The following is an 8,674-nucleotide window of genomic DNA, read 5'->3' on the forward strand; positions in this document are numbered from 1 at the left end:
GCCTTCTTTCCAGTCCTAAGGAGAAAGTTTCTAGTTTCTCACCATTAAATATAATGTTAGCTATAGTTTTTTTGTAGGTTTTTTTTTTATTAAGCTAATGAAGTTCTTCAGTATTCCTAGTTTTCTAAGATTTTTTTTTAGAACAGGAAAGTATGTCAGATTTGCCAAATGCTTTTACTCATCTATTGACATAATTATTTCATTGTTCTTCTTAATCTGTTGATGTGGTAAATTACATTGATTGTCTTTTGATATCATTGATGTATTCAAAAATATCTTTCTTATGATTCATCCAGGACCTTGGTGTTTTCCAGTCACAAGTTTTTAATATATCAAGTCTCCTATATTCTCTGAAGTAGATTGTTTTAATAACAGGTATTTGTCTATTTTCTTCACTTCGATTATTTCACTGTGCTTGAATTCTTACATTTTGCTATTTCAGTATTATTCTCTCTGGCTTATGAACTTCTTCAGATGGGCAAATATTTAGATCTGTTGGATTACTGGAGATTACATCTAGAGATTGCAGTGGAGATTCTGCAGATGATGAAAAGCCAACTGAAGAAAATTTCTCTTAGAGGTCACATATACAGAAACTGAAAATAAATATATTATTTACCCGTGAATAAATTATAGTATAATAGGAGAGACCAATAGGTAAGAAAATTATTATAATACAGTCTATAAGAAATCTTAAACCTGAGTCGCTGACCACTTTATAATTTATTTGTTGTTCTTACAAGAGTGTATATTGAAGAACATAAATTTATATTTCTACTACCAGGAAAATAAAGACTTAAAACATATCTTTTACTCATGAAACTATTCATTTAGTAAATCTTTCCAGATCATCTGCATGGCACAATCAACGTCCCATGGAAAACAGATTGTAGTATGTAAGGCTCTGGATAGAAAATCAAAGGAGTTACCAGAGACCCAGTATTTACTGTATAAAATGAGGTAGTCTGAAGTCATATTCACTAAAGTATACTTTACCTTTAGTACATAAGAATAGCAACATTCAAAGGCATTTCTAGCTGTAACATGATTAACTGCAGTTCAAAGACTAATGCTAGACCATACACATATTAATAAATAGTCTTTCTGTATATAAACTGGGAAATGTGTGATCTAAGTAAACAATTCTATTGCTTTCAGCATTATAAACAAACCAATAAACAAACAAACAGATCAAAGCAGCACATAGCTGGTACTGTTCTATACCTGGCCAACCCTTTGCTCACATTCTAGGTGACACCATCGCTATTACAGAAAGAGGATGCCAAGAATCACCTTTTCTCATTGTATCCTATTGAAAGAGTGTATTCATGAACAAAGACATAAAACTCTTCTGAGAGGGTATGCCTTGGGGAATTTTTTACCTACTAGATGGACTTAATACCATAAGAAACATTGATAATGTATTCAGGATAGAAGTTAAAAAGTGAATAAAATACTCTAAAAACCATTGAATATTAATCAGGAGGCCACAATTAATCTTGGTCTGTCTTTAACTGGTTTGAGGACTTTGAACAATCATTAAATTTTCTGGGTCTCAGTTTCTTCATCTGTAAAATGATATGCTTGTGTTAGATCATTAAAATCCCTCTACACTTATTCCATTATTTCATGAAAATTAGTCCAATAGGCCAAAATTTATTTTGATCAAAGGAAAGATGACCTTAGAAAAGCAGAGTGATGAGGGAGAGGTCGGGGCTTAGTTCTAGATGTGTTAATCTAGAGCAGAACAGGCTCAGGCTGCAAGTATTGTCAGGGAGGTAGAACTGGGAGCATATGTGGCATGTCCTTGTTGTGTAACAAGTGCTGATGTTAAGAGTAAGCAAAAAGCCTGAATGAGAGATTTCTAATTGAGTTCCAATATTTTATTTTAAAAAAGGTGACATGAAAACGGTATCAGAAATGGTCAATTTAGGAAATTGTATACTCACAAAACTGTAGAGCTGGGATTTAGAGACTAGTGTTCAAATTATTTTATGTCTATGAGTTAACTGAAGCTCAAAGAAGTAAAATAGCTTGCCCAAATTTACTAGGCTAACAGTGGGCGATTAAATGGGCTACCATGTAAAGTTACAGGATTTTCTCATTTAAAAGTGGGGTGTTAATTCCTAGGAGAAGGGAAATCTCAGAAATTAATATACAATTTACATTTCATACACATGCAGATAATCTCATGAAATCAACAATGAATTATGGTGCCTCTGTAGGTCTACCCGTTGTGTGTTTTGTGCTGCTGATGCAATAAGATTGAAAACAAAATCAGAGAAATAGTATTTCATATCTGCTCCTTTGTATCTTGTAATATCCTTTCTGGTCAAGCACCCTATCTCAGGAGCAGGTATTGATTTCTTTCCAGCTTTAGTACAATGCTTCACCCTTACCACCTCATTCCAATAGCTTCTAGCTTGTAATTATAAAATGTTAAAGGCACAGTAAGTTATGTAGTTTCTTGTACCTGTTTAGTATATTGAAAAGCTACCCACAGTTTATTAGGAAAATCACATTACTAATAATAATGCATTTGGGGAGAGAAGCAGTACCACTTGCTTGTATAAACCATGTCATGCCCTCCACAAAGAAAAAGGTGGGTTTTTTTTTTTTTTTTTAAGACAGGAGCTGGGTGTTACTCACCACTCAATGCATAAAATCCCATTTCTTCTGCTCTCAGTTCTGTGCTGCTAAGATTCTTTGAACCTGTGTCTCAAGGTGGGAAATCTAAAAATTCACCCTATGGAACACCCTGTTTTTTATGCCAAATTTTCTATTTCCTACTCCTAGGTCTGTAACCAAGTGGTACAGTTACTATTTTTCCTAACTGTGAAATGGGAAAAAAATTTTTCTCCAATCATCTCTAAAAGCTTTTATCAGGGGAAAATTTGAATGCCTGGAAAGAATGCAGAATTTGGTATTGTTTTTTCTAAGACATGATTTACAAACGCATGTTGTATTACATGGAGGGACATTTTACAAATAACTTTAAAAAACCATGAATATTATTCCTGCTGCTTTTCTGAATAAGAGAAATAGACTGATGTTTTGTATTTTGTAAGAGGTAATTCTATGGTTAAGAAAATGGAAGCATGATTCAGAAATTATGAGCTGGTCTTTCCTAACTAAAAACTCTGCTAACTTCTCTATGTGGGCTTTCTGTGAGTAGGTTTCCATTCTATCGAGAACACAGGGAACTAAATCTCAAGGATGGTTTTATCTATTAATAGTGCTCATTTACATTCTAGGGAAACCTGGATTCTTGACATTTTGTTGGGGAATCACACCATTTACAAATAATAGCAAGCTAAGAGAAAATAAATGTACAATCTCACTACGGCAAAAAAAGAGAAGCTTTGCCTATGTTGTGAAAGCATCTGAACAAAAAAGTTTAAAAAATACATTTGATTATCCAGATATTTACTGTACATTTCAATGTATGTGTGAAAATCAGAAATATGTAGATGACATTCTGTTTTCTTTTTTTCATCCAGGCTGTGTTTCAGGACTTTCTGCCATGATGGAAATGATCTGTATCCATGCTTTCTAATATGCCAGCCACTAGCCAAAGGTGACCATATGACACTTGAAATGTGGCTACTGCAGCTTAGGAACTGAGTGTGTAGTTTCAGTATTTTATTTATTTTATTTTTAAAAATTTTGATTATTTTATTATTTTTTGTTGTGATAAGAACACCACCTTAGATCTATCCTCAACAAATGTTTATGTATGCAATGCAGCATTGTTAACTATAGGCACAGTGTTTTGCAGATCTCAAGAACCTATTCATCTTGCAAAATAAATACTTTGTACCCATTGAATAGCAACTCTCCATTTCTCCCTCCACCCAGCCCCTGACAGTCATCATCCTGCTCTCTGCTTCTATGAGTTTGCCCATTTTAAATAGTGCATATATGTGGAATCCTACAGTCTTTGTCTTTTTGTTACTGATTCATTTCACCTAGTGTAGTATTCTCAGGGTTCATCTGTGTTGTAAAATATTGCAAGATTTTTTTAAGGCTAAATAATATTCCATTGTGTAAATTTATGCCAATTTTCTTTATTCATACATCTTTTGATAGACATTGAATTTGTTTTTCTATTCTATGTTGGCTATTGTAAATAGTACAGCAATGAACATGGGAGTGCTAATATCTCTTTAAGATCCTAGTTTCAATTATTTTGCATAAATACTCAGAAGTGGGATTCCTGGATCATCAGGTAATTTTATTTTCAATTGTAGGAGAACCTACATATTATTTTCCATAGCGGTTACACCATTTTTCGTTCCTACCAAGCATTCAAGAGTTCCAATTTCTATACATCCTCATCAAATGTAGTTGTCTTTTTTTCATAACCATCCTAACAGATGTTAGATGATATCTTGTGGCTTCAATTTGAATTTCTCTGATAATTAGCAACGTTGAGAATTTTTTTCATAGACCTGTTGGCCATTTGTATGCTTTTGTAGAGAAATGTTTAAGTTCTTGACCCGTTTATAAATTAAATTTAATAACCCAGCTTCATTCTGTTTGTGTGTGTGTGTGTGTGTGTGTGTGTGTTTTTCTATTGAGTTGTACAAGCTTCTTATATATTTTGGAAATTAACCTCATATCAAATACATGATTTGCAAATGTATTTTCCAATTTTACAAGCTGTCAATTCACTCTATTTGTGATTCCCTTTACTATACAGAATATTTTGGTTTGATGTAGTCCCACTTGTTCATTTTTGCTTTTATTCCCTGAAAGCATTGCCAAGACCAATGCAGTCTTTCCCTATATTTTCTGCTAGAATTTTTAAAGTATTAGTTCTTATTCTTAAGTCTTTAATTCATGCTTAGTTGACTTTTGCGCAAGTTGTAAGATAAGGGCCCAATTCCATTCTTTTGCATGTTGATATCCAGTTTCAGAACAATTCACTGAAGAGACTGTCTTTTCCCAAGTATGTATTCTTGGCACCTTTGTTGAAAATTACGTGACCTTATATGGCCCGGATTGATTTACTTTTAAATAGCCTCATGTGATTAGTGACAACCATATTGTTCAGGTCACATCAGATGCTTGGTTTCAGCCTGTATTAAAACTTCAAAAAACTTCTTGAAAATAATCCTACCTAATGGCTGATTAGACAGTTGTTGCTTTCTCTGAATGATCTTTCTAATTTCAAATTCAGGAAACAAATTACTGTAAGAATGAGCCCCTCTCTGATGTTAGTTTTATCATCTAATCTGATTATGAAACACTAATCCCTTTGAAAGTAGCTACTTTTATTTACTTAATGATTATAATATTTATTATTTTCAGTATAAAATTACTATTATGCTTCACCAATGAAAATAAAATGAAACTTGACAGAAAGACTCTCTCAGCATGTACATAATCTTACCATTAAATATTTGTGATATGCAATGGGAAATTCATCCATGACTTCACAGACATGTAGCACACTAGAAGTCCCTACTTCCCACACCAGACGCCTTTCAAAGCGAGCCTCTCTTCGGAATGCAATTTATCACAGTTATCCCAGGTCACCTCATGTTCCTCTGTGTCATTTCACAGGGGAACACGACATGACATGGTGTAATTAAAGGAACTCAATGTGGTGGCTCCCATTAGAAAGAAAGGACGTATTTTCCAGATCAGCTCATAGGTCTTCACTCCAGCTGCCACGGAGAGGCTCAGAAGCTTTTGCGATGAAAGCTGGCCAATCTTGTGTGTTCAAATGTACAAGGTCTCTACATTTCTGCCCATTTCTATTAAAAGTCAAGTCAACCACTGTCAGAGAGTGTTACAGACCTTCTCCCTCAAGCTGTGATCTTGTCAGATCTCATAAGCCAAACAGGGTTGGGGCTGGGTGCATACTTAGATAAGAGACCTATTAGGGGAAAATAAAGGTATTCTGGGTTGAGGACAGGGAGCTGTTTTACCTTACAGGTCCAAGCAGGATTACCTTGTGGCTAATTCACTCCTGTTCTAGTACCTTGGCCTGTGAGCCTAGACTAGAAATGTGCTCATGTATCACACATTGCACTCTCCTTCCCAAAGTTGGAGAGAATCTTGCCTTGCTTTCCTGGCTCTGTTCCAGTTCAGCTAATTGCTTCCTCTCGCTTTAAATTCCCCCTGCAGTGTCTATTGAAGGCTGTCTTCTTCATTTATGATTCTGAACTGTTGTGCCATGTTGCCGTGTGCTGGCAAGCAGCTGTTGCTCTCTACTCCAGCTGTGGTAGAATTTTTGTAGTGGCCAGAGTGAATTGTACACATGCCATACTCAATTGAGTAGAGGGAAGTCGTAAAGTCCTGGAGCTCATCCCAATGATGCATGCCATTTCAGTGAAAAATTATTCTATATAATCATATAGATGCAAATGCAGATATATACTCCTACAGTCTAGACTTGTTAACTCACTACCATCTGTCTGAGACGAATTCTCAAATGGAAGCCAGGGTGATGAGGCAAAGCGTGGGTTGGAAGTTGTGAAGTTGGAAATCCTTATTTTCATGAGTTTTATTCTTATTTTTTGGTTTAGCAAGAAGACTCTAATTTAAATCAGTCATTGAAAAAACTTACCCATGTTGGTTTGTAGAATTTTCTTTAAACATCATTTCTCTATTTATTGATTTTAAAAAGGAGGCACTGCTTTACCATTGATGAAAATAACTTTTAACACACAAAGGACTGCAGAGAATAAAATGTTTTAATCGGACACATATATGAAGACCTGGGAAATCATTTGAAATGATTCTGTTTTGGACATGGGTTTTCTTTAGCCCCTTCCCATTCCCTTTTATACCCCATTCCCCAAATAATCATACAATATTTGGATCATTGGAAATTTCCCACTCTGATACCCCCTTATTCTAATCTGCACTTCCTTGCCCCACCACAGCACCACATGCCCTGAAGTAACTTGTTTATCCATAAACTTTTCCTATTTTTAAAACCTCCATTTTCTCATTGACAGACAGTTTAAGAAGAAACAGTCTACTTAAAATAATTTTTACTAAAATGAGTATAATTGTGTTTGTCTTCCTGGTCTGTGGTCTTTAATTCAGTTTAACACCACCAGGCAAGGACTTGGGGCCACTATTGCCGTTACTTCATTACCCTCTTCTTTGTTCCAGATCTGTTCTCTGTCAAATCAAATGCAATGTTCACCAGACTCTGAAATCCAGGTGCAGGATGCCTCACTGTAATTACATCTCAGGCAGTTTAGACTTGTGTTTCAGCTCCTTGGCTGTTGAGTCTTGGGTTTCCACTTGTTAAGGCTGGACTTGGTTAACTCCTCTGATTCTCCTCACATCAAGAAGACAGTTTCTTTCTGTAGAAAGCTGCCCTTACCATGAGCCACATGGGAAGGGCTGAGAAAGGCCACTTTTGAAAGCCTCCTATTGAAGTACGCAGCAAAGGGAGAGAGAGAGGAATAGATTCAGACGGAATTGCTTTAAACTCCTCCATGCATATTTACATTTGAAAAAAAGTGCTTGGAACTAAAAGTCAAGAAATCTATTCTCTACTACAAAATTTTATTTATTTTCTGTGACTTTAGGTAAGTCAGCAATCCCTTTAAATGAAAAATTTTTAATAGATTTAAAAACTAAAATTTGGCATTACTAGAAGTTATTTGATAGTTCTTACTACATGCAGAAATTTGGGGGCCATAACAGAGACAGATGCATATCCAGATATGAATGTTTATGAGAAGTCAGAAACTTAATGAGCTCCATGTCCTCTATTTTTAAGACACTCACTCAATTGCTCAATTCCTTCTTTGGAATTAACCAATTCCAAAGCAGGGAGCCTGGTAATATTTACGAAACATCTAGTATTGATAGGTTCTTTGTATATGTTATATCACTTTATCGCACCACAATCTGTTACAGTAAATATCATTTGTTGATGCTGAAGCTGAGGCAGAGATTTTAAGTAACTTGCTCATGGGAGTTCGTAAGTGTGAGGAGAATGTTTGAATCTCAGTCTGTGAGTCTAATGTCCTTTCTCATTCAGGTATGCCACACCACATCTTGGAATTTCTCTTCCTCTTCAGACATGAATCTACAAGGAACACTGTACTTGTTTATATTGATACTTATTTGACTAGTGTCATTCACATATTAGAGAATCATAGAATTCTAGGATTGCAAAGTTCTTTAAATGCCATTTGGTTCTGCATTCTTTCAAGGTTTACATACTTTATATAATCATGCTATATAAAATGAACTTAGAAGTCTAAATAAGAGTATTCTTTATCAATAAATAATGTCTTCTTTGCCAAGTTACCTGACCAGCAGGAAACAGAGAACATGTGGCTACCATGCTCCCTGAAACTCACATAGAACTTTTTGCAAGATCCATTATTTTTTTCTTTCTAAAAATAGAGAATCTGCCGGGTGCGGTGGCTCACGCCTGTAATCCCAGCACTTTGGGAGGCAGAGGCGGGCAGATCACCTGAGGTCAGGAGTTCAAGACCAACCTGGTCAACATGTTGAAACCCCATCTCTACTAAAAATGCAAAAATTAGCTGGGCATTGTGGCAGGCACCTGTAATCCCAGCTACTCGGGAGGCTGAGGCAGGAGAATCGCTTGAACGTGGGAGGCAGAGGTTGGGGTGAGCTGAGATTGTGCCATTGCACTCCAGCCTGGGTGACAAGAGCGAGACTTCATCTC

At 35.7% G+C, this 8,674-nt stretch overlaps 1 long non-coding RNA gene across 2 annotated transcripts in view; it reads right to left on the reverse strand.

The window, feature by feature from the left end:
* Nucleotides 1–346: 346 nt before the first annotated feature.
* Nucleotides 347–8,674, reverse strand: part of LOC108543347 (uncharacterized) — a 31,810-nt gene continuing 23,482 nt past the window's right edge. The window contains exon 7 of one of the 2 annotated variants that reach the window (XR_001889543.1): nt 347–596. This is a non-coding gene — a long non-coding RNA (uncharacterized LOC108543347). Of the gene's footprint in view, nt 597–6,877; nt 7,396–8,674 lie in introns of those variants that run through there. The other variant, XR_001889542.1, reaches the window with a different exon arrangement.

The sequence above is a fragment of the Rhinopithecus bieti genome, unplaced genomic scaffold (genome assembly GCF_001698545.2).
Source record: "Rhinopithecus bieti isolate Rb0 unplaced genomic scaffold, ASM169854v2 scaffold_23815, whole genome shotgun sequence".
Taxonomy (NCBI): Eukaryota; Metazoa; Chordata; class Mammalia; order Primates; family Cercopithecidae; genus Rhinopithecus; species Rhinopithecus bieti.